Source organism: Carassius carassius, chromosome 1 (genome assembly GCF_963082965.1).
Source record: "Carassius carassius chromosome 1, fCarCar2.1, whole genome shotgun sequence".
Taxonomy (NCBI): Eukaryota; Metazoa; Chordata; class Actinopteri; order Cypriniformes; family Cyprinidae; genus Carassius; species Carassius carassius.
In genome coordinates, this window is record NC_081755.1 from 10,463,263 (window position 1) to 10,481,477 (window position 18,215).

The 18,215-nt window shown below is 44.7% G+C and overlaps 33 non-coding genes across 33 annotated transcripts; all 33 read right to left on the minus strand.

Annotated features, from left to right (window-relative positions):
* Positions 1–67: 67 nt before the first annotated feature.
* Positions 68–141, minus strand: trnat-cgu (transfer RNA threonine (anticodon CGU)). The gene has a single exon. It is a non-coding gene; the product is annotated as a tRNA-Thr (tRNA).
* Positions 142–601: 460 nt separating this feature from the next.
* On the minus strand, positions 602–675 carry trnat-agu (transfer RNA threonine (anticodon AGU)). The gene has a single exon. It is a non-coding gene; the product is annotated as a tRNA-Thr (tRNA).
* Positions 676–789: 114 nt separating this feature from the next.
* Positions 790–879, minus strand: trnar-ucu (transfer RNA arginine (anticodon UCU)). Its single transcript is given in 2 exon segments — positions 790–825; positions 843–879. It is a non-coding gene; the product is annotated as a tRNA-Arg (tRNA).
* Positions 880–1,781: 902 nt separating this feature from the next.
* Positions 1,782–1,855, minus strand: trnat-cgu (transfer RNA threonine (anticodon CGU)). The gene has a single exon. It is a non-coding gene; the product is annotated as a tRNA-Thr (tRNA).
* A 451-nt stretch (positions 1,856–2,306) lies between these two features.
* Positions 2,307–2,380, minus strand: trnat-agu (transfer RNA threonine (anticodon AGU)). The gene has a single exon. It is a non-coding gene; the product is annotated as a tRNA-Thr (tRNA).
* Positions 2,381–2,494: 114 nt separating this feature from the next.
* Positions 2,495–2,584, minus strand: trnar-ucu (transfer RNA arginine (anticodon UCU)). The gene is given in 2 exon segments: positions 2,495–2,530; positions 2,548–2,584. It is a non-coding gene; the product is annotated as a tRNA-Arg (tRNA).
* Positions 2,585–3,486: 902 nt separating this feature from the next.
* Positions 3,487–3,560, minus strand: trnat-cgu (transfer RNA threonine (anticodon CGU)). Its single transcript has one exon. It is a non-coding gene; the product is annotated as a tRNA-Thr (tRNA).
* A 451-nt stretch (positions 3,561–4,011) lies between these two features.
* Positions 4,012–4,085, minus strand: trnat-agu (transfer RNA threonine (anticodon AGU)). Its single transcript has one exon. It is a non-coding gene; the product is annotated as a tRNA-Thr (tRNA).
* Positions 4,086–4,198: 113 nt separating this feature from the next.
* On the minus strand, positions 4,199–4,288 carry trnar-ucu (transfer RNA arginine (anticodon UCU)). The gene is given in 2 exon segments: positions 4,199–4,234; positions 4,252–4,288. It is a non-coding gene; the product is annotated as a tRNA-Arg (tRNA).
* A 902-nt stretch (positions 4,289–5,190) lies between these two features.
* Positions 5,191–5,264, minus strand: trnat-cgu (transfer RNA threonine (anticodon CGU)). The gene has a single exon. It is a non-coding gene; the product is annotated as a tRNA-Thr (tRNA).
* Positions 5,265–5,727: 463 nt separating this feature from the next.
* Positions 5,728–5,801, minus strand: trnat-agu (transfer RNA threonine (anticodon AGU)). The gene has a single exon. It is a non-coding gene; the product is annotated as a tRNA-Thr (tRNA).
* A 114-nt stretch (positions 5,802–5,915) lies between these two features.
* On the minus strand, positions 5,916–6,005 carry trnar-ucu (transfer RNA arginine (anticodon UCU)). Its single transcript is given in 2 exon segments — positions 5,916–5,951; positions 5,969–6,005. It is a non-coding gene; the product is annotated as a tRNA-Arg (tRNA).
* A 902-nt stretch (positions 6,006–6,907) lies between these two features.
* On the minus strand, positions 6,908–6,981 carry trnat-cgu (transfer RNA threonine (anticodon CGU)). Its single transcript has one exon. It is a non-coding gene; the product is annotated as a tRNA-Thr (tRNA).
* A 451-nt stretch (positions 6,982–7,432) lies between these two features.
* Positions 7,433–7,506, minus strand: trnat-agu (transfer RNA threonine (anticodon AGU)). Its single transcript has one exon. It is a non-coding gene; the product is annotated as a tRNA-Thr (tRNA).
* Positions 7,507–7,620: 114 nt separating this feature from the next.
* trnar-ucu (transfer RNA arginine (anticodon UCU)) lies at positions 7,621–7,710 on the minus strand. Its single transcript is given in 2 exon segments — positions 7,621–7,656; positions 7,674–7,710. It is a non-coding gene; the product is annotated as a tRNA-Arg (tRNA).
* A 902-nt stretch (positions 7,711–8,612) lies between these two features.
* Positions 8,613–8,686, minus strand: trnat-cgu (transfer RNA threonine (anticodon CGU)). Its single transcript has one exon. It is a non-coding gene; the product is annotated as a tRNA-Thr (tRNA).
* A 463-nt stretch (positions 8,687–9,149) lies between these two features.
* Positions 9,150–9,223, minus strand: trnat-agu (transfer RNA threonine (anticodon AGU)). Its single transcript has one exon. It is a non-coding gene; the product is annotated as a tRNA-Thr (tRNA).
* A 114-nt stretch (positions 9,224–9,337) lies between these two features.
* Positions 9,338–9,427, minus strand: trnar-ucu (transfer RNA arginine (anticodon UCU)). Its single transcript is given in 2 exon segments — positions 9,338–9,373; positions 9,391–9,427. It is a non-coding gene; the product is annotated as a tRNA-Arg (tRNA).
* A 902-nt stretch (positions 9,428–10,329) lies between these two features.
* Positions 10,330–10,403, minus strand: trnat-cgu (transfer RNA threonine (anticodon CGU)). The gene has a single exon. It is a non-coding gene; the product is annotated as a tRNA-Thr (tRNA).
* A 451-nt stretch (positions 10,404–10,854) lies between these two features.
* trnat-agu (transfer RNA threonine (anticodon AGU)) lies at positions 10,855–10,928 on the minus strand. Its single transcript has one exon. It is a non-coding gene; the product is annotated as a tRNA-Thr (tRNA).
* Positions 10,929–11,042: 114 nt separating this feature from the next.
* Positions 11,043–11,132, minus strand: trnar-ucu (transfer RNA arginine (anticodon UCU)). The gene is given in 2 exon segments: positions 11,043–11,078; positions 11,096–11,132. It is a non-coding gene; the product is annotated as a tRNA-Arg (tRNA).
* Positions 11,133–12,034: 902 nt separating this feature from the next.
* Positions 12,035–12,108, minus strand: trnat-cgu (transfer RNA threonine (anticodon CGU)). Its single transcript has one exon. It is a non-coding gene; the product is annotated as a tRNA-Thr (tRNA).
* A 463-nt stretch (positions 12,109–12,571) lies between these two features.
* Positions 12,572–12,645, minus strand: trnat-agu (transfer RNA threonine (anticodon AGU)). The gene has a single exon. It is a non-coding gene; the product is annotated as a tRNA-Thr (tRNA).
* Positions 12,646–12,759: 114 nt separating this feature from the next.
* Positions 12,760–12,849, minus strand: trnar-ucu (transfer RNA arginine (anticodon UCU)). The gene is given in 2 exon segments: positions 12,760–12,795; positions 12,813–12,849. It is a non-coding gene; the product is annotated as a tRNA-Arg (tRNA).
* Positions 12,850–13,750: 901 nt separating this feature from the next.
* trnat-cgu (transfer RNA threonine (anticodon CGU)) lies at positions 13,751–13,824 on the minus strand. Its single transcript has one exon. It is a non-coding gene; the product is annotated as a tRNA-Thr (tRNA).
* A 463-nt stretch (positions 13,825–14,287) lies between these two features.
* On the minus strand, positions 14,288–14,361 carry trnat-agu (transfer RNA threonine (anticodon AGU)). Its single transcript has one exon. It is a non-coding gene; the product is annotated as a tRNA-Thr (tRNA).
* Positions 14,362–14,475: 114 nt separating this feature from the next.
* Positions 14,476–14,565, minus strand: trnar-ucu (transfer RNA arginine (anticodon UCU)). Its single transcript is given in 2 exon segments — positions 14,476–14,511; positions 14,529–14,565. It is a non-coding gene; the product is annotated as a tRNA-Arg (tRNA).
* A 902-nt stretch (positions 14,566–15,467) lies between these two features.
* Positions 15,468–15,541, minus strand: trnat-cgu (transfer RNA threonine (anticodon CGU)). Its single transcript has one exon. It is a non-coding gene; the product is annotated as a tRNA-Thr (tRNA).
* Positions 15,542–15,992: 451 nt separating this feature from the next.
* Positions 15,993–16,066, minus strand: trnat-agu (transfer RNA threonine (anticodon AGU)). The gene has a single exon. It is a non-coding gene; the product is annotated as a tRNA-Thr (tRNA).
* A 114-nt stretch (positions 16,067–16,180) lies between these two features.
* trnar-ucu (transfer RNA arginine (anticodon UCU)) lies at positions 16,181–16,270 on the minus strand. Its single transcript is given in 2 exon segments — positions 16,181–16,216; positions 16,234–16,270. It is a non-coding gene; the product is annotated as a tRNA-Arg (tRNA).
* Positions 16,271–17,172: 902 nt separating this feature from the next.
* On the minus strand, positions 17,173–17,246 carry trnat-cgu (transfer RNA threonine (anticodon CGU)). The gene has a single exon. It is a non-coding gene; the product is annotated as a tRNA-Thr (tRNA).
* Positions 17,247–17,709: 463 nt separating this feature from the next.
* trnat-agu (transfer RNA threonine (anticodon AGU)) lies at positions 17,710–17,783 on the minus strand. The gene has a single exon. It is a non-coding gene; the product is annotated as a tRNA-Thr (tRNA).
* Positions 17,784–17,897: 114 nt separating this feature from the next.
* Positions 17,898–17,987, minus strand: trnar-ucu (transfer RNA arginine (anticodon UCU)). The gene is given in 2 exon segments: positions 17,898–17,933; positions 17,951–17,987. It is a non-coding gene; the product is annotated as a tRNA-Arg (tRNA).
* Positions 17,988–18,215: the final 228 nt, after the last annotated feature.

The window sequence follows — 18,215 nt, forward strand, 5'->3', positions numbered from 1 at the left end:
CTTTCCTATCCCTTTTTGCAGTCCGATTTCAGAAAAGCACATGCTTGAGGCACACAAGGGATGCTAAAGGCACCGCTGGGATTTGAACCCAGGATCTCCTGTTTACGAGACAGACGCTTTGACCAACTAAGCCACAGCGCCAAGCTAACTAGGAGGGTGAGTAGGTTGATCAAAACATCCAGCGGTGAGGACAAAGGTCCACGGGCTGGTCAGCTTATGAGATTTTTCACAACTTTCTGTTGCCCGAGGGCATAAGCTTGCAATTTAATGATAAACAAAAGGCCAGAAGTCACCAATCTGTTTTGACTCAAACCCACAAACTTCAAATGGCCTCAAATCGCAGACTAATAGTCCAATGCGCTACACTCTGCGCCACATGCAGTAGCTCCTTCCAGGCTTGCAGCAGTCCTAAACCAAGGATCACGTGTTTGCAAGGCAAGCTCTTTGACCAGGTGAGCCGTGCTGCATTGCTGAGATGACTCTGGGCAGCATCTGAGGGGTGGTTCGCAAATTAAATTGCATGCTGCTCTAGCACTCCTCTGCACCCCCTTTTACGGAGACCAAAACTTCTCAGCCCAAGGCACTACTTCATCACCAGCAAAGGCACCGCTGGGATTGGAACCAAGGATCTCCTGTTTACTAGACAGGCGCTTTAACCAACTAAGCCACGGCACCAACTTGCATGTATCTAGTAAGAAATTGAGATTTAGAGTTTTATAACTCTGGAGGGGTGGACAGAGAGCATGTGTGTTTGTTGGCCAAGCGCCATTAACAGAATGCCAAAAGTAACGACTCTGGTGGGACTCGAACCCACAACCTTTTAATGGCCTCATTTGGCAGTCTAGAAGTCCAATGCGCTATCCATTGCGCCACAGAGACATGTGTGGAGCTTTTTTTTCCTGGCTCTGTACCGCCTGATTGCGCAAAGCAAAAAAACACAACCCAAGGTGGTGTTTGATTACCAGCAAAGACAGTGCTGGGATTTGAATTCAGGGACCCACTTTATATTAAGTGGCCTTAACTACTATGTACTTAAATTTTAATTATTAATTTGGTACAAATCCCTTATTGTGTACATGCATGTTTTTACATTGTACTTATATTTGAAAAATATCTGCACGTAATTACATCTGTAATTAATTTCTGTAATTACATGTATAATTACATGGTTGACCCATCCCTCACACCTTAACACACCCTTATACTTACCCATACCACCAAATCTGTCCCTAACCTTACCTGTTTCCCACCTCAATAGCAGCAAAACCTATTAACAATACAATATGAACACAATAAGTACATGTATTCATTTTTTGATGTAAGTACATAGTAGTTAAGGCCACTTAATATAAAGTGGGACCGAATTCAGTATGTCCTATTTACGACACAAGCTTAAACCAACTAAGCCACGGCGCCAACCTGCACACACTCTCCCAGGGAGCGGCACTTAGAGGATAAAAGCATCCAGATAAGAGGCTAACGGCCAGGCTCTGCACAGCCTAAAATGGTTTTTTTGACAACTGATTCGAGAGGCCAGCTAGCCTCTGGGTTTGTTGGCCAAGTGCCATTAGTTAACCTTTGAATGGCCTCATCTGGCAGTCTAGAAGTCCAGTTTGCTATCTATTGTGCCACAGAGCCTATCATCAACTGTTGACCTGTTCAAAAGAGCGTTAGCATTATCAGGATGTGGTTTGGAAATGGAATCGCCTGCTGCCTTTGCTATCCCTGTTTGCAGTCCGATTTCAGAAAAGCACATGCTTGAGGTGCACAAGGGATGCTAAAGGCACCGCTGGGATTTGAACCCAGGATCGCCTGTTTACGAGACAGACGCTTTAACCAACTAAGCCACAGCGCCAAGAAGAGCACTAGGAGGGTGAGTAAGTTGATCAAAACATCCAGCGGTGAGGACAAAGGTCCACGGGCTGGTCAGCTTATTAGATTTTTCACAACTTTCTGTTGCCCGAGGGCATAAGCTTGCAATTTAATGATAAACAAAAGGCCAGAAGTCACCAATCTGTTTTGACTCAAACCCACAAACTTCAAATGGCCTCAAATCGCAGACTAATAGTCCAATGCGCTACATGCAGTAGCTCCTTCCAGGCTTGCAGCAGTCCTAAACCAAGGAGCACGTGTTTGCAAGGCAAGCTCTTTGACCAGCTGAGCCATGCTGCATTGCTGAGATGACTCTGGGCAGCATCTGAGGGGTGGTTCGCAAATTAAATTGCATGCTGCTCTAGCACTCCTCTGCACCCCCTTTTACGGAGACCAAAAACTCTCAGCCCAAGGCGCTACTTCATCACCAGCAAAGGCACAACTGGGATTCGAACCCAGGATCTCCTGTTTACTAGACAGGCGCTATAACCAACTAACCCACGGCACCAACTTGCATGTATCTAGTAAGAAAGTGAGATTTAGAGTTTTATAACTCTGGAGGGGTGGCCAGAGAGCATGTGTGTTTGTTGGCCAAGCGCCATTAACAGAATGCCAAAAGTAACGACTCTGGTGGGACTCGAACCCACAACCTTTGAATGGCCTCATTTGCCAGTCTAGAAGTCCAATGCGCTATCCATTGCGCCACAGAGACATGTGTGGAGCTTTTTTTTCCTGACTCTGTACCGCCTGATTGCGCAAAGCAAAAAAACACAACCCAAGGTGGTGTTTGATTACCAGCAAAGACAGTGCTGGGATTTGAATTCAGGGACCCACTTTATATTAAGTGGCCTCAACTACTATGTACTTAAATTTTAATTATTAATTTGGTACAAATCCCTTATTGTGTACATGCATGTTTTTACATTGTACTTATATTTGAAAAATATCTGCACGTAATTACATCTGTAATTAATTTCTGTAATTACATGTATAATTACATGGTTGACCCATCCCTCACACCTTAACACACCCTTATACTTACACATACCACCAAATCTGTCCCTAACCTTACCTGTTTCCCACCTCAATAGCAGCAAAACCTATTAACAATACAATATGAACACAATAAGTACATGTATTCATTTTTTGATGTAAGTACATAGTAGTTAAGGCCACTTAATATAAAGTGGGACCGAATTCAGTATGTCCTATTTACGACACAAGCTTAAACCAACTAAGCCACGGCGCCAACCTGCACACACTCTCCCAGGGAGCGGCACTTAGAGGATAAAAGCATCCAGATAAGAGGCTAACGGCCAGGCTCTGCACAGCCTAAAATGGTTTTTTTGACAACTGATTCGAGAGGCCAGCTAGCCTCTGGGTTTGTTGGCCAAGTGCCATTAGTTAACCTTTGAATGGCCTCATCTGGCAGTCTAGAAGTCCAGTTTGCTATCTATTGTGCCACAGAGCCTATCATCAACTGTTGACCTGTTCAAAAGAGCGTTAGCATTATCAGGATGTGGTTTGGAAATGGAATCGCCTGCTGCCTTTGCTATCCCTGTTTGCAGTCCGATTTCAGAAAAGCACATGCTTGAAGCGCACAAGGGATGCTAAAGGCACCGCTGGGATTTGAACCCAGGATCGCCTGTTTACGAGACAGACGCTTTAACCAACTAAGCCACAGCGCCAAGAAGAGCACTAGGAGGGTGAGTAAGTTGATCAAAACATCCAGCGGTGAGGACAAAGGTCCACGGGCTGGTCAGCTTATTAGATTTTTCACAACTTTCTGTTGCCCGAGGGCATAAGCTTGCAATTTAATGATAAACAAAAGGCCAGAAGTCACCAATCTGTTTTGACTCAAACCCACAAACTTCAAATGGCCTCAAATCGCAGACTAATAGTCCAATGCGCTACATGCAGTAGCTCCTTCCAGGCTTGCAGCAGTCCTAAACCAAGGAGCACGTGTTTGCAAGGCAAGCTCTTTGACCAGCTGAGCCATGCTGCATTGCTGAGATGACTCTGGGCAGCATCTGAGGGGTGGTTCGCAAATTAAATTGCATGCTGCTCTAGCACTCCTCTGCACCCCCTTTTACGGAGACCAAAAACTCTCAGCCCAAGGCGCTACTTCATCACCAGCAAAGGCACAACTGGGATTCGAACCCAGGATCTCCTGTTTACTAGACAGGCGCTATAACCAACTAACCCACGGCACCAACTTGCATGTATCTAGTAAGAAAGTGAGATTTAGAGCGTATAACTCTGGAGGGGTGGCCAGAGAGCATGTGTGTTTGTTGGCCAAGCGCCATTAACAGAATGCCAAAAGTAACGACTCTGGTGGGACTCGAACCCACAACCTTTGAATGGCCTCATTTGCCAGTCTAGAAGTCCAATGCGCTATCCATTGCGCCACAGAGACATGTGTGGAGCTTTTTTTTCCTGACTCTGTACCGCCTGATTGCGCAAAGCAAAAAAACACAACCCAAGGTGGTGTTTGATTACCAGCAAAGACAGTGCTGGGATTTGAATTCAGGGACCCACTTTATATTAAGTGGCCTCAACTACTATGTACTTAAATTTTAATTATTAATTTGGTACAAATCCCTTATTGTGTACATGCATGTTTTTACATTGTACTTATATTTGAAAAATATCTGCACGTAATTACATCTGTAATTAATTTCTGTAATTACACGTATAATTACATGGTTGACCCATCCCTCACACCTTAACACACCCTTATACTTACACATACCACCAAATCTGTCCCTAACCTTACCTGTTTCCCACCTCAATAGCAGCAAAACCAATTAACAATACAATATGAACACAATAAGTACATGTATTCATTTTTCATGTAAGTACATAGTAGTTAAGGCCACTTAATATAAAGTGGGACCGAATTCTGTATGTCCTATTTACGACACATGCTTAAACCAACTAAGCCACGGCGCCAACCTGCACACACTCTCCCAGCGAGCGGCACTTAGAGGATAAAAGCATCCAGATAAGAGGCTAACGGCCAGGCTCTGCACAGCCTAAAAATGTTTTTTTTGACAACTGATTCGGGAGGCCAGCTAGCCTCTGGGTTTGTTGGCCAAGTGCCATTAGTTAACTTTTGAATGGCCTAATCTGGCAGTCTAGAAGTCCAGTTTGCTATATATTGTGCCACAGAGCCTATCAGCAACTGTTGACCTGTTCAAAAGAGCGTTAGCATTATCAGGATGTGGTTTGGAAATGGAATCGCCTGATGCCTTTCCTATCCCTGTTTGCAGTCCGATCTCAGAAAAGCACATGCTTGAGGCACACAAGGGATGCTAAAGGCACCGCTGGGATTTGAACCCAGGATCTCCTGTTTACGAGACAGACGCTTTGACCAACTAAGCCACAGCGCCAAGCAGAGCACTAGGAGGGTGAGTAAGTTGATCAAAACATCCAGCGGTGAGGACAAAGGTCCACGGGCTGGTCAGCTTATGAGATTTTTCACAACTTTCTGTTGCCCGAGGGCATAAGCTTGCAATTTAATGATAAACAAAAGGCCAGAAGTCACCAATCTGTTTTGACTCAAACCCACAAACTTCAAATGGCCTCAAATCGCAGACTAATAGTCCAATGCGCTACACTCTGCGCCACATGCAGTAGCTCCTTCCAGGCTTGCAGCAGTCCTAAACCAAGGATCACGTGTTTGCAAGGCAAGCTCTTTGACCAGGTGAGCCGTGCTGCATTGCTGAGATGACTCTGGGCAGCATCTGAGGGGTGGTTCGCAAATTAAATTGCATGCTGCTCTAGCACTCCTCTGCACCCCCTTTTACGGAGACCAAAACTTCTCAGCCCAAGGCACTACTTCATCACCAGCAAAGGCACCGCTGGGATTGGAACCAAGGATCTCCTGTTTACTAGACAGGCGCTTTAACCAACTAAGCCACGGCACCAACTTGCATGTATCTAGTAAGAAATTGAGATTTAGAGTTTTATAACTCTGGAGGGGTGGACAGAGAGCATGTGTGTTTGTTGGCCAAGCGCCATTAACAGAATGCCAAAAGTAACGACTCTGGTGGGACTCGAACCCACAACCTTTTAATGGCCTCATTTGGCAGTCTAGAAGTCCAATGCGCTATCCATTGCGCCACAGAGACATGTGTGGAGCTTTTTTTTCCTGGCTCTGTACCGCCTGATTGCGCAAAGCAAAAAAACACAACCCAAGGTGGTGTTTGATTACCAGCAAAGACAGTGCTGGGATTTGAATTCAGGGACCCACTTTATATTAAGTGGCCTTAACTACTATGTACTTAAATTTTAATTATTAATTTGGTACAAATCCCTTATTGTGTACATGCATGTTTTTACATTGTACTTATATTTGAAAAATATCTGCACGTAATTACATCTGTAATTAATTTCTGTAATTACATGTATAATTACATGGTTGACCCATCCCTCACACCTTAACACACCCTTATACTTACCCATACCACCAAATCTGTCCCTAACCTTACCTGTTTCCCACCTCAATAGCAGCAAAACCTATTAACAATACAATATGAACACAATAAGTACATGTATTCATTTTTTGATGTAAGTACATAGTAGTTAAGGCCACTTAATATAAAGTGGGACCGAATTCAGTATGTCCTATTTACGACACAAGCTTAAACCAACTAAGCCACGGCGCCAACCTGCACACACTCTCCCAGGGAGCGGCACTTAGAGGATAAAAGCATCCAGATAAGAGGCTAACGGCCAGGCTCTGCACAGCCTAAAATGGTTTTTTTGACAACTGATTCGAGAGGCCAGCTAGCCTCTGGGTTTGTTGGCCAAGTGCCATTAGTTAACCTTTGAATGGCCTCATCTGGCAGTCTAGAAGTCCAGTTTGCTATCTATTGTGCCACAGAGCCTATCATCAACTGTTGACCTGTTCAAAAGAGCGTTAGCATTATCAGGATGTGGTTTGGAAATGGAATCGCCTGCTGCCTTTGCTATCCCTGTTTGCAGTCCGATTTCAGAAAAGCACATGCTTGAGGCGCACAAGGGATGCTAAAGGCACCGCTGGGATTTGAACCCAGGATCGCCTGTTTACGAGACAGACGCTTTAACCAACTAAGCCACAGCGCCAAGAAGAGCACTAGGAGGGTGAGTAAGTTGATCAAAACATCCAGCGGTGAGGACAAAGGTCCACGGGCTGGTCAGCTTATTAGATTTTTCACAACTTTCTGTTGCCCGAGGGCATAAGCTTGCAATTTAATGATAAACAAAAGGCCAGAAGTCACCAATCTGTTTTGACTCAAACCCACAAACTTCAAATGGCCTCAAATCGCAGACTAATAGTCCAATGCGCTACATGCAGTAGCTCCTTCCAGGCTTGCAGCAGTCCTAAACCAAGGAGCACGTGTTTGCAAGGCAAGCTCTTTGACCAGCTGAGCCATGCTGCATTGCTGAGATGACTCTGGGCAGCATCTGAGGGGTGGTTCGCAAATTAAATTGCATGCTGCTCTAGCACTCCTCTGCACCCCCTTTTACGGAGACCAAAAACTCTCAGCCCAAGGCGCTACTTCATCACCAGCAAAGGCACAACTGGGATTCGAACCCAGGATCTCCTGTTTACTAGACAGGCGCTATAACCAACTAACCCACGGCACCAACTTGCATGTATCTAGTAAGAAAGTGAGATTTAGAGTTTTATAACTCTGGAGGGGTGGCCAGAGAGCATGTGTGTTTGTTGGCCAAGCGCCATTAACAGAATGCCAAAAGTAACGACTCTGGTGGGACTCGAACCCACAACCTTTGAATGGCCTCATTTGCCAGTCTAGAAGTCCAATGCGCTATCCATTGCGCCACAGAGACATGTGTGGAGCTTTTTTTTCCTGACTCTGTACCGCCTGATTGCGCAAAGCAAAAAAACACAACCCAAGGTGGTGTTTGATTACCAGCAAAGACAGTGCTGGGATTTGAATTCAGGGACCCACTTTATATTAAGTGGCCTCAACTACTATGTACTTAAATTTTAATTATTAATTTGGTACAAATCCCTTATTGTGTACATGCATGTTTTTACATTGTACTTATATTTGAAAAATATCTGCACGTAATTACATCTGTAATTAATTTCTGTAATTACATGTATAATTACATGGTTGACCCATCCCTCACACCTTAACACACCCTTATACTTACACATACCACCAAATCTGTCCCTAACCTTACCTGTTTCCCACCTCAATAGCAGCAAAACCAATTAACAATACAATATGAACACAATAAGTACATGTATTCATTTTTCATGTAAGTACATAGTAGTTAAGGCCACTTAATATAAAGTGGGACCGAATTCTGTATGTCCTATTTACGACACATGCTTAAACCAACTAAGCCACGGCGCCAACCTGCACACACTCTCCCAGCGAGCGGCACTTAGAGGATAAAAGCATCCAGATAAGAGGCTAACGGCCAGGCTCTGCACAGCCTAAAAATGTTTTTTTTGACAACTGATTCGGGAGGCCAGCTAGCCTCTGGGTTTGTTGGCCAAGTGCCATTAGTTAACTTTTGAATGGCCTAATCTGGCAGTCTAGAAGTCCAGTTTGCTATATATTGTGCCACAGAGCCTATCAGCAACTGTTGACCTGTTCAAAAGAGCGTTAGCATTATCAGGATGTGGTTTGGAAATGGAATCGCCTGATGCCTTTCCTATCCCTGTTTGCAGTCCGATCTCAGAAAAGCACATGCTTGAGGCACACAAGGGATGCTAAAGGCACCGCTGGGATTTGAACCCAGGATCTCCTGTTTACGAGACAGACGCTTTGACCAACTAAGCCACAGCGCCAAGCAGAGCACTAGGAGGGTGAGTAAGTTGATCAAAACATCCAGCGGTGAGGACAAAGGTCCACGGGCTGGTCAGCTTATGAGATTTTTCACAACTTTCTGTTGCCCGAGGGCATAAGCTTGCAATTTAATGATAAACAAAAGGCCAGAAGTCACCAATCTGTTTTGACTCAAACCCACAAACTTCAAATGGCCTCAAATCGCAGACTAATAGTCCAATGCGCTACACTCTGCGCCACATGCAGTAGCTCCTTCCAGGCTTGCAGCAGTCCTAAACCAAGGATCACGTGTTTGCAAGGCAAGCTCTTTGACCAGGTGAGCCGTGCTGCATTGCTGAGATGACTCTGGGCAGCATCTGAGGGGTGGTTCGCAAATTAAATTGCATGCTGCTCTAGCACTCCTCTGCACCCCCTTTTACGGAGACCAAAACTTCTCAGCCCAAGGCACTACTTCATCACCAGCAAAGGCACCGCTGGGATTGGAACCAAGGATCTCCTGTTTACTAGACAGGCGCTTTAACCAACTAAGCCACGGCACCAACTTGCATGTATCTAGTAAGAAATTGAGATTTAGAGTTTTATAACTCTGGAGGGGTGGACAGAGAGCATGTGTGTTTGTTGGCCAAGCGCCATTAACAGAATGCCAAAAGTAACGACTCTGGTGGGACTCGAACCCACAACCTTTTAATGGCCTCATTTGGCAGTCTAGAAGTCCAATGCGCTATCCATTGCGCCACAGAGACATGTGTGGAGCTTTTTTTTCCTGGCTCTGTACCGCCTGATTGCGCAAAGCAAAAAAACACAACCCAAGGTGGTGTTTGATTACCAGCAAAGACAGTGCTGGGATTTGAATTCAGGGACCCACTTTATATTAAGTGGCCTTAACTACTATGTACTTAAATTTTAATTATTAATTTGGTACAAATCCCTTATTGTGTACATGCATGTTTTTACATTGTACTTATATTTGAAAAATATCTGCACGTAATTACATCTGTAATTAATTTCTGTAATTACATGTATAATTACATGGTTGACCCATCCCTCACACCTTAACACACCCTTATACTTACCCATACCACCAAATCTGTCCCTAACCTTACCTGTTTCCCACCTCAATAGCAGCAAAACCTATTAACAATACAATATGAACACAATAAGTACATGTATTCATTTTTTGATGTAAGTACATAGTAGTTAAGGCCACTTAATATAAAGTGGGACCGAATTCAGTATGTCCTATTTACGACACAAGCTTAAACCAACTAAGCCACGGCGCCAACCTGCACACACTCTCCCAGGGAGCGGCACTTAGAGGATAAAAGCATCCAGATAAGAGGCTAACGGCCAGGCTCTGCACAGCCTAAAATGGTTTTTTTGACAACTGATTCGAGAGGCCAGCTAGCCTCTGGGTTTGTTGGCCAAGTGCCATTAGTTAACCTTTGAATGGCCTCATCTGGCAGTCTAGAAGTCCAGTTTGCTATCTATTGTGCCACAGAGCCTATCATCAACTGTTGACCTGTTCAAAAGAGCGTTAGCATTATCAGGATGTGGTTTGGAAATGGAATCGCCTGCTGCCTTTGCTATCCCTGTTTGCAGTCCGATTTCAGAAAAGCACATGCTTGAGGCGCACAAGGGATGCTAAAGGCACCGCTGGGATTTGAACCCAGGATCGCCTGTTTACGAGACAGACGCTTTAACCAACTAAGCCACAGCGCCAAGAAGAGCACTAGGAGGGTGAGTAAGTTGATCAAAACATCCAGCGGTGAGGACAAAGGTCCACGGGCTGGTCAGCTTATTAGATTTTTCACAACTTTCTGTTGCCCGAGGGCATAAGCTTGCAATTTAATGATAAACAAAAGGCCAGAAGTCACCAATCTGTTTTGACTCAAACCCACAAACTTCAAATGGCCTCAAATCGCAGACTAATAGTCCAATGCGCTACATGCAGTAGCTCCTTCCAGGCTTGCAGCAGTCCTAAACCAAGGAGCACGTGTTTGCAAGGCAAGCTCTTTGACCAGCTGAGCCATGCTGCATTGCTGAGATGACTCTGGGCAGCATCTGAGGGGTGGTTCGCAAATTAAATTGCATGCTGCTCTAGCACTCCTCTGCACCCCCTTTTACGGAGACCAAAAACTCTCAGCCCAAGGCGCTACTTCATCACCAGCAAAGGCACAACTGGGATTCGAACCCAGGATCTCCTGTTTACTAGACAGGCGCTATAACCAACTAACCCACGGCACCAACTTGCATGTATCTAGTAAGAAAGTGAGATTTAGAGTTTTATAACTCTGGAGGGGTGGCCAGAGAGCATGTGTGTTTGTTGGCCAAGCGCCATTAACAGAATGCCAAAAGTAACGACTCTGGTGGGACTCGAACCCACAACCTTTGAATGGCCTCATTTGCCAGTCTAGAAGTCCAATGCGCTATCCATTGCGCCACAGAGACATGTGTGGAGCTTTTTTTTCCTGACTCTGTACCGCCTGATTGCGCAAAGCAAAAAAACACAACCCAAGGTGGTGTTTGATTACCAGCAAAGACAGTGCTGGGATTTGAATTCAGGGACCCACTTTATATTAAGTGGCCTCAACTACTATGTACTTAAATTTTAATTATTAATTTGGTACAAATCCCTTATTGTGTACATGCATGTTTTTACATTGTACTTATATTTGAAAAATATCTGCACGTAATTACATCTGTAATTAATTTCTGTAATTACATGTATAATTACATGGTTGACCCATCCCTCACACCTTAACACACCCTTATACTTACACATACCACCAAATCTGTCCCTAACCTTACCTGTTTCCCACCTCAATAGCAGCAAAACCAATTAACAATACAATATGAACACAATAAGTACATGTATTCATTTTTCATGTAAGTACATAGTAGTTAAGGCCACTTAATATAAAGTGGGACCGAATTCTGTATGTCCTATTTACGACACATGCTTAAACCAACTAAGCCACGGCGCCAACCTGCACACACTCTCCCAGCGAGCGGCACTTAGAGGATAAAAGCATCCAGATAAGAGGCTAACGGCCAGGCTCTGCACAGCCTAAAAATGTTTTTTTTGACAACTGATTCGGGAGGCCAGCTAGCCTCTGGGTTTGTTGGCCAAGTGCCATTAGTACACTTTTGAATGGCCTAATCTGGCAGTCTAGAAGTCCAGTTTGCTATATATTGTGCCACAGAGCCTATCAGCAACTGTTGACCTGTTCAAAAGAGCGTTAGCATTATCAGGATGTGGTTTGGAAATGGAATCGCCTGATGCCTTTCCTATCCCTGTTTGCAGTCCGATCTCAGAAAAGCACATGCTTGAGGCACACAAGGGATGCTAAAGGCACCGCTGGGATTTGAACCCAGGATCTCCTGTTTACGAGACAGACGCTTTGACCAACTAAGCCACAGCGCCAAGCAGAGCACTAGGAGGGTGAGTAAGTTGATCAAAACATCCAGCGGTGAGGACAAAGGTCCACGGGCTGGTCAGCTTATGAGATTTTTCACAACTTTCTGTTGCCCGAGGGCATAAGCTTGCAATTTAATGATAAACAAAAGGCCAGAAGTCACCAATCTGTTTTGACTCAAACCCACAAACTTCATATGGCCTCAAATCGCAGACTAATAGTCCAATGCGCTACACTCTGCGCCACATGCAGTAGCTCCTTCCAGGCTTGCAGCAGTCCTAAACCAAGGATCACGTGTTTGCAAGGCAAGCTATTTGACCAGGTGAGCCATGCTGCATTGCTGACATGACTCTGGGCAGCATCTGAGGGGTGGTTCGCAAATTAAATTGCATGCTGCTCTAGCACTCCTCTGCACCCCCTTTTACGGAGATCAAAACCACTCAGCCCAAGGCACTACTTCATCACCAGCAAAGGCACCGCTGGGATTCGAACCCAGGATCTCCTGTTTACTAGACAGGCGCTTTAACCAACTAAGCCACGGCACCAACTTGCATGTATCTAGTAAGAAAGTGAGATTTAGAGTTTTATAACTCTGGAGGGGTGGCCAGAGAGCATGTGTGTTTGTTGGCCAAGCGCCATTAACAGAATGCCAAAAGTAACGACTCTGGTGGGACTCGAACCCACAACCTTTGAATGGCCTCATTTGGCAGTCTAGAAGTCCAATGCGCTATCCATTGCGCCACAGAGACATGTGTGGAGCTTTTTTTTCCTGACTCTGTACAACCTGATTGCGCAAAGCAAAAACACACAACCCAAGGTGGTGCTTGATTACCAGCAAAGACAGTGCTGGGATTTGAATTCAGGGACCCACTTTATATTAAGTGGCCTTAACTACTATGAACTTAAATTTTAATTATTAATTTGGTACAAATCCCTTATTGTGTACATGCATGTTTTTACATTGTACTTATATTTGAAAAATATCTGCACGTAACTACATCTGTAATTAATTTCTGTAATTACATGTATAATTACATGGTGACCCATCCCTCACACCTTAACACACCCTTATACTTACACATACCACCAAATCTGTCCCTAACCTTACCTGTTTCCCACCTCAATAGCAGCAAAACCAATTAACAATACAATATGAACACAATAAGTACATGTATTCATTTTTCATGTAAGTACATAGTAGTTAAGGCCACTTAATATAAAGTGGGACCGAATTCTGTATGTCCTATTTACGACACATGCTTAAACCAACTAAGCCACGGCGCCAACCTGCACACACTCTCCCAGCGAGCGGCACTTAGAGGATAAAAGCATCCAGATAAGAGGCTAACGGCCAGGCTCTGCACAGCCTAAAAATGTTTTTTTTGACAACTGATTCGGGAGGCCAGCTAGCCTCTGGGTTTGTTGGCCAAGTGCCATTAGTTAACTTTTGAATGGCCTAATCTGGCAGTCTAGAAGTCCAGTTTGCTATATATTGTGCCACAGAGCCTATCAGCAACTGTTGACCTGTTCAAAAGAGCGTTAGCATTATCAGGATGTGGTTTGGAAATGGAATCGCCTGATGCCTTTCCTATCCCTGTTTGCAGTCCGATCTCAGAAAAGCACATGCTTGAGGCACACAAGGGATGCTAAAGGCACCGCTGGGATTTGAACCCAGGATCTCCTGTTTACGAGACAGACGCTTTGACCAACTAAGCCACAGCGCCAAGCAGAGCACTAGGAGGGTGAGTAAGTTGATCAAAACATCCAGCGGTGAGGACAAAGGTCCACGGGCTGGTCAGCTTATGAGATTTTTCACAACTTTCTGTTGCCCGAGGGCATAAGCTTGCAATTTAATGATAAACAAAAGGCCAGAAGTCACCAATCTGTTTTGACTCAAACCCACAAACTTCAAATGGCCTCAAATCGCAGACTAATAGTCCAATGCGCTACACTCTGCGCCACATGCAGTAGCTCCTTCCAGGCTTGCAGCAGTCCTAAACCAAGGATCACGTGTTTGCAAGGCAAGCTCTTTGACCAGGTGAGCCGTGCTGCATTGCTGAGATGACTCTGGGCAGCATCTGAGGGGTGGTTCGCAAATTAAATTGCATGCTGCTCTAGCACTCCTCTGCACCCCCTTTTACGGAGACCAAAACTTCTCAGCCCAAGGCACTACTTCATCACCAGCAAAGGCACCGCTGGGATTGGAACCAAGGATCTCCTGTTTACTAGACAGGCGCTTTAACCAACTAAGCCACGGCACCAACTTGCATGTATCTAGTAAGAAATTGAGATTTAGAGTTTTATAACTCTGGAGGGGTGGACAGAGAGCATGTGTGTTTGTTGGCCAAGCGCCATTAACAGAATGCCAAAAGTAACGACTCTGGTGGGACTCGAACCCACAACCTTTTAATGGCCTCATTTGGCAGTCTAGAAGTCCAATGCGCTATCCATTGCGCCACAGAGACATGTGTGGAGCTTTTTTTTCCTGGCTCTGTACCGCCTGATTGCGCAAAGCAAAAAAACACAACCCAAGGTGGTGTTTGATTACCAGCAAAGACAGTGCTGGGATTTGAATTCAGGGACCCACTTTATATTAAGTGGCCTTAACTACTATGTACTTAAATTTTAATTATTAATTTGGTACAAATCCCTTATTGTGTACATGCATGTTTTTACATTGTACTTATATTTGAAAAATATCTGCACGTAATTACATCTGTAATTAATTTCTGTAATTACATGTATAATTACATGGTTGACCCATCCCTCACACCTTAACACACCCTTATACTTACCCATACCACCAAATCTGTCCCTAACCTTACCTGTTTCCCACCTCAATAGCAGCAAAACCTATTAACAATACAATATGAACACAATAAGTACATGTATTCATTTTTTGATGTAAGTACATAGTAGTTAAGGCCACTTAATATAAAGTGGGACCGAATTCAGTATGTCCTATTTACGACACAAGCTTAAACCAACTAAGCCACGGCGCCAACCTGCACACACTCTCCCAGGGAGCGGCACTTAGAGGATAAAAGCATCCAGATAAGAGGCTAACGGCCAGGCTCTGCACAGCCTAAAATGGTTTTTTTGACAACTGATTCGAGAGGCCAGCTAGCCTCTGGGTTTGTTGGCCAAGTGCCATTAGTTAACCTTTGAATGGCCTCATCTGGCAGTCTAGAAGTCCAGTTTGCTATCTATTGTGCCACAGAGCCTATCATCAACTGTTGACCTGTTCAAAAGAGCGTTAGCATTATCAGGATGTGGTTTGGAAATGGAATCGCCTGCTGCCTTTGCTATCCCTGTTTGCAGTCCGATTTCAGAAAAGCACATGCTTGAGGCGCACAAGGGATGCTAAAGGCACCGCTGGGATTTGAACCCAGGATCGCCTGTTTACGAGACAGACGCTTTAACCAACTAAGCCACAGCGCCAAGAAGAGCACTAGGAGGGTGAGTAAGTTGATCAAAACATCCAGCGGTGAGGACAAAGGTCCACGGGCTGGTCAGCTTATTAGATTTTTCACAACTTTCTGTTGCCCGAGGGCATAAGCTTGCAATTTAATGATAAACAAAAGGCCAGAAGTCACCAATCTGTTTTGACTCAAACCCACAAACTTCAAATGGCCTCAAATCGCAGACTAATAGTCCAATGCGCTACATGCAGTAGCTCCTTCCAGGCTTGCAGCAGTCCTAAACCAAGGAGCACGTGTTTGCAAGGCAAGCTCTTTGACCAGCTGAGCCATGCTGCATTGCTGAGATGACTCTGGGCAGCATCTGAGGGGTGGTTCGCAAATTAAATTGCATGCTGCTCTAGCACTCCTCTGCACCCCCTTTTACGGAGACCAAAAACTCTCAGCCCAAGGCGCTACTTCATCACCAGCAAAGGCACAACTGGGATTCGAACCCAGGATCTCCTGTTTACTAGACAGGCGCTATAACCAACTAACCCACGGCACCAACTTGCATGTATCTAGTAAGAAAGTGAGATTTAGAGTTTTATAACTCTGGAGGGGTGGCCAGAGAGCATGTGTGTTTGTTGGCCAAGCGCCATTAACAGAATGCCAAAAGTAACGACTCTGGTGGGACTCGAACCCACAACCTTTGAATGGCCTCATTTGCCAGTCTAGAAGTCCAATGCGCTATCCATTGCGCCACAGAGACATGTGCGGAGCTTTTTTTTCCTGACTCTGTACCGCCTGATTGCGCAAAGCAAAAAAACACAACCCAAGGTGGTGTTTGATTACCAGCAAAGACAGTGCTGGGATTTGAATTCAGGGACCCACTTTATATTAAGTGGCCTCAACTACTATGTACTTAAATTTTAATTATTAATTTGGTACAAATCCCTTATTGTGTACATGCATGTTTTTACATTGTACTTATATTTGAAAAATATCTGCACGTAATTACATCTGTAATTAATTTCTGTAATTACATGTATAATTACATGGTTGACCCATCCCTCACACCTTAACACACCCTTATACTTACACATACCACCAAATCTGTCCCTAACCTTACCTGTTTCCCACCTCAATAGCAGCAAAACCAATTAACAATACAATATGAACACAATAAGTACATGTATTCATTTTTCATGTAAGTACATAGTAGTTAAGGCCACTTAATATAAAGTGGGACCGAATTCTGTATGTCCTATTTACGACACATGCTTAAACCAACTAAGCCACGGCGCCAACCTGCACACACTCTCCCAGCGAGCGGCACTTAGAGGATAAAAGCATCCAGATAAGAGGCTAACGGCCAGGCTCTGCACAGCCTAAAAATGTTTTTTTTGACAACTGATTCGGGAGGCCAGCTAGCCTCTGGGTTTGTTGGCCAAGTGCCATTAGTACACTTTTGAATGGCCTAATCTGGCAGTCTAGAAGTCCAGTTTGCTATATATTGTGCCACAGAGCCTATCAGCAACTGTTGACCTGTTCAAAAGAGCGTTAGCATTATCAGGATGTGGTTTGGAAATGGAATCGCCTGATGCCTTTCCTATCCCTGTTTGCAGTCCGATCTCAGAAAAGCACATGCTTGAGGCACACAAGGGATGCTAAAGGCACCGCTGGGATTTGAACCCAGGATCTCCTGTTTACGAGACAGACGCTTTGACCAACTAAGCCACAGCGCCAAGCAGAGCACTAGGAGGGTGAGTAAGTTGATCAAAACATCCAGCGGTGAGGACAAAGGTCCACGGGCTGGTCAGCTTATGAGATTTTTCACAACTTTCTGTTGCCCGAGGGCATAAGCTTGCAATTTAATGATAAACAAAAGGCCAGAAGTCACCAATCTGTTTTGACTCAAACCCACAAACTTCATATGGCCTCAAATCGCAGACTAATAGTCCAATGCGCTACACTCTGCGCCACATGCAGTAGCTCCTTCCAGGCTTGCAGCAGTCCTAAACCAAGGATCACGTGTTTGCAAGGCAAGCTCTTTGACCAGGTGAGCCATGCTGCATTGCTGACATGACTCTGGGCAGCATCTGAGGGGTGGTTCGCAAATTAAATTGCATGCTGCTCTAGCACTCCTCTGCACCCCCTTTTACAGAGATCAAAACCACTCAGCCCAAGGCACTACTTCATCACCAGCAAAGGCACCGCTGGGATTCGAACCCAGGATCTCCTGTTTACTAGACAGGCGCTTTAACCAACTAAGCCACGGCACCAACTTGCATGTATCTAGTAAGAAAGTGAGATTTAGAGTTTTATAACTCTGGAGGGGTGGCCAGAGAGCATGTGTGTTTGTTGGCCAAGCGCCATTAACAGAATGCCAAAAGTAACGACTCTGGTGGGACTCGAACCCACAACCTTTGAATGGCCTCATTTGGCAGTCTAGAAGTCCAATGCGCTATCCATTGCGCCACAGAGACATGTGTGGAGCTTTTTTTTCCTGACTCTGTACAACCTGATTGCGCAAAGCAAAAACACACAACCCAAGGTGGTGTTTGATTACCAGCAAAGACAGTGCTGGGATTTGAATTCAGGGACCCACTTTATATTAAGTGGCCTTAACTACTATGAACTTAAATTTTAATTATTAATTTGGTACAAATCCCTTATTGTGTACATGCATGTTTTTACATTGTACTTATATTTGA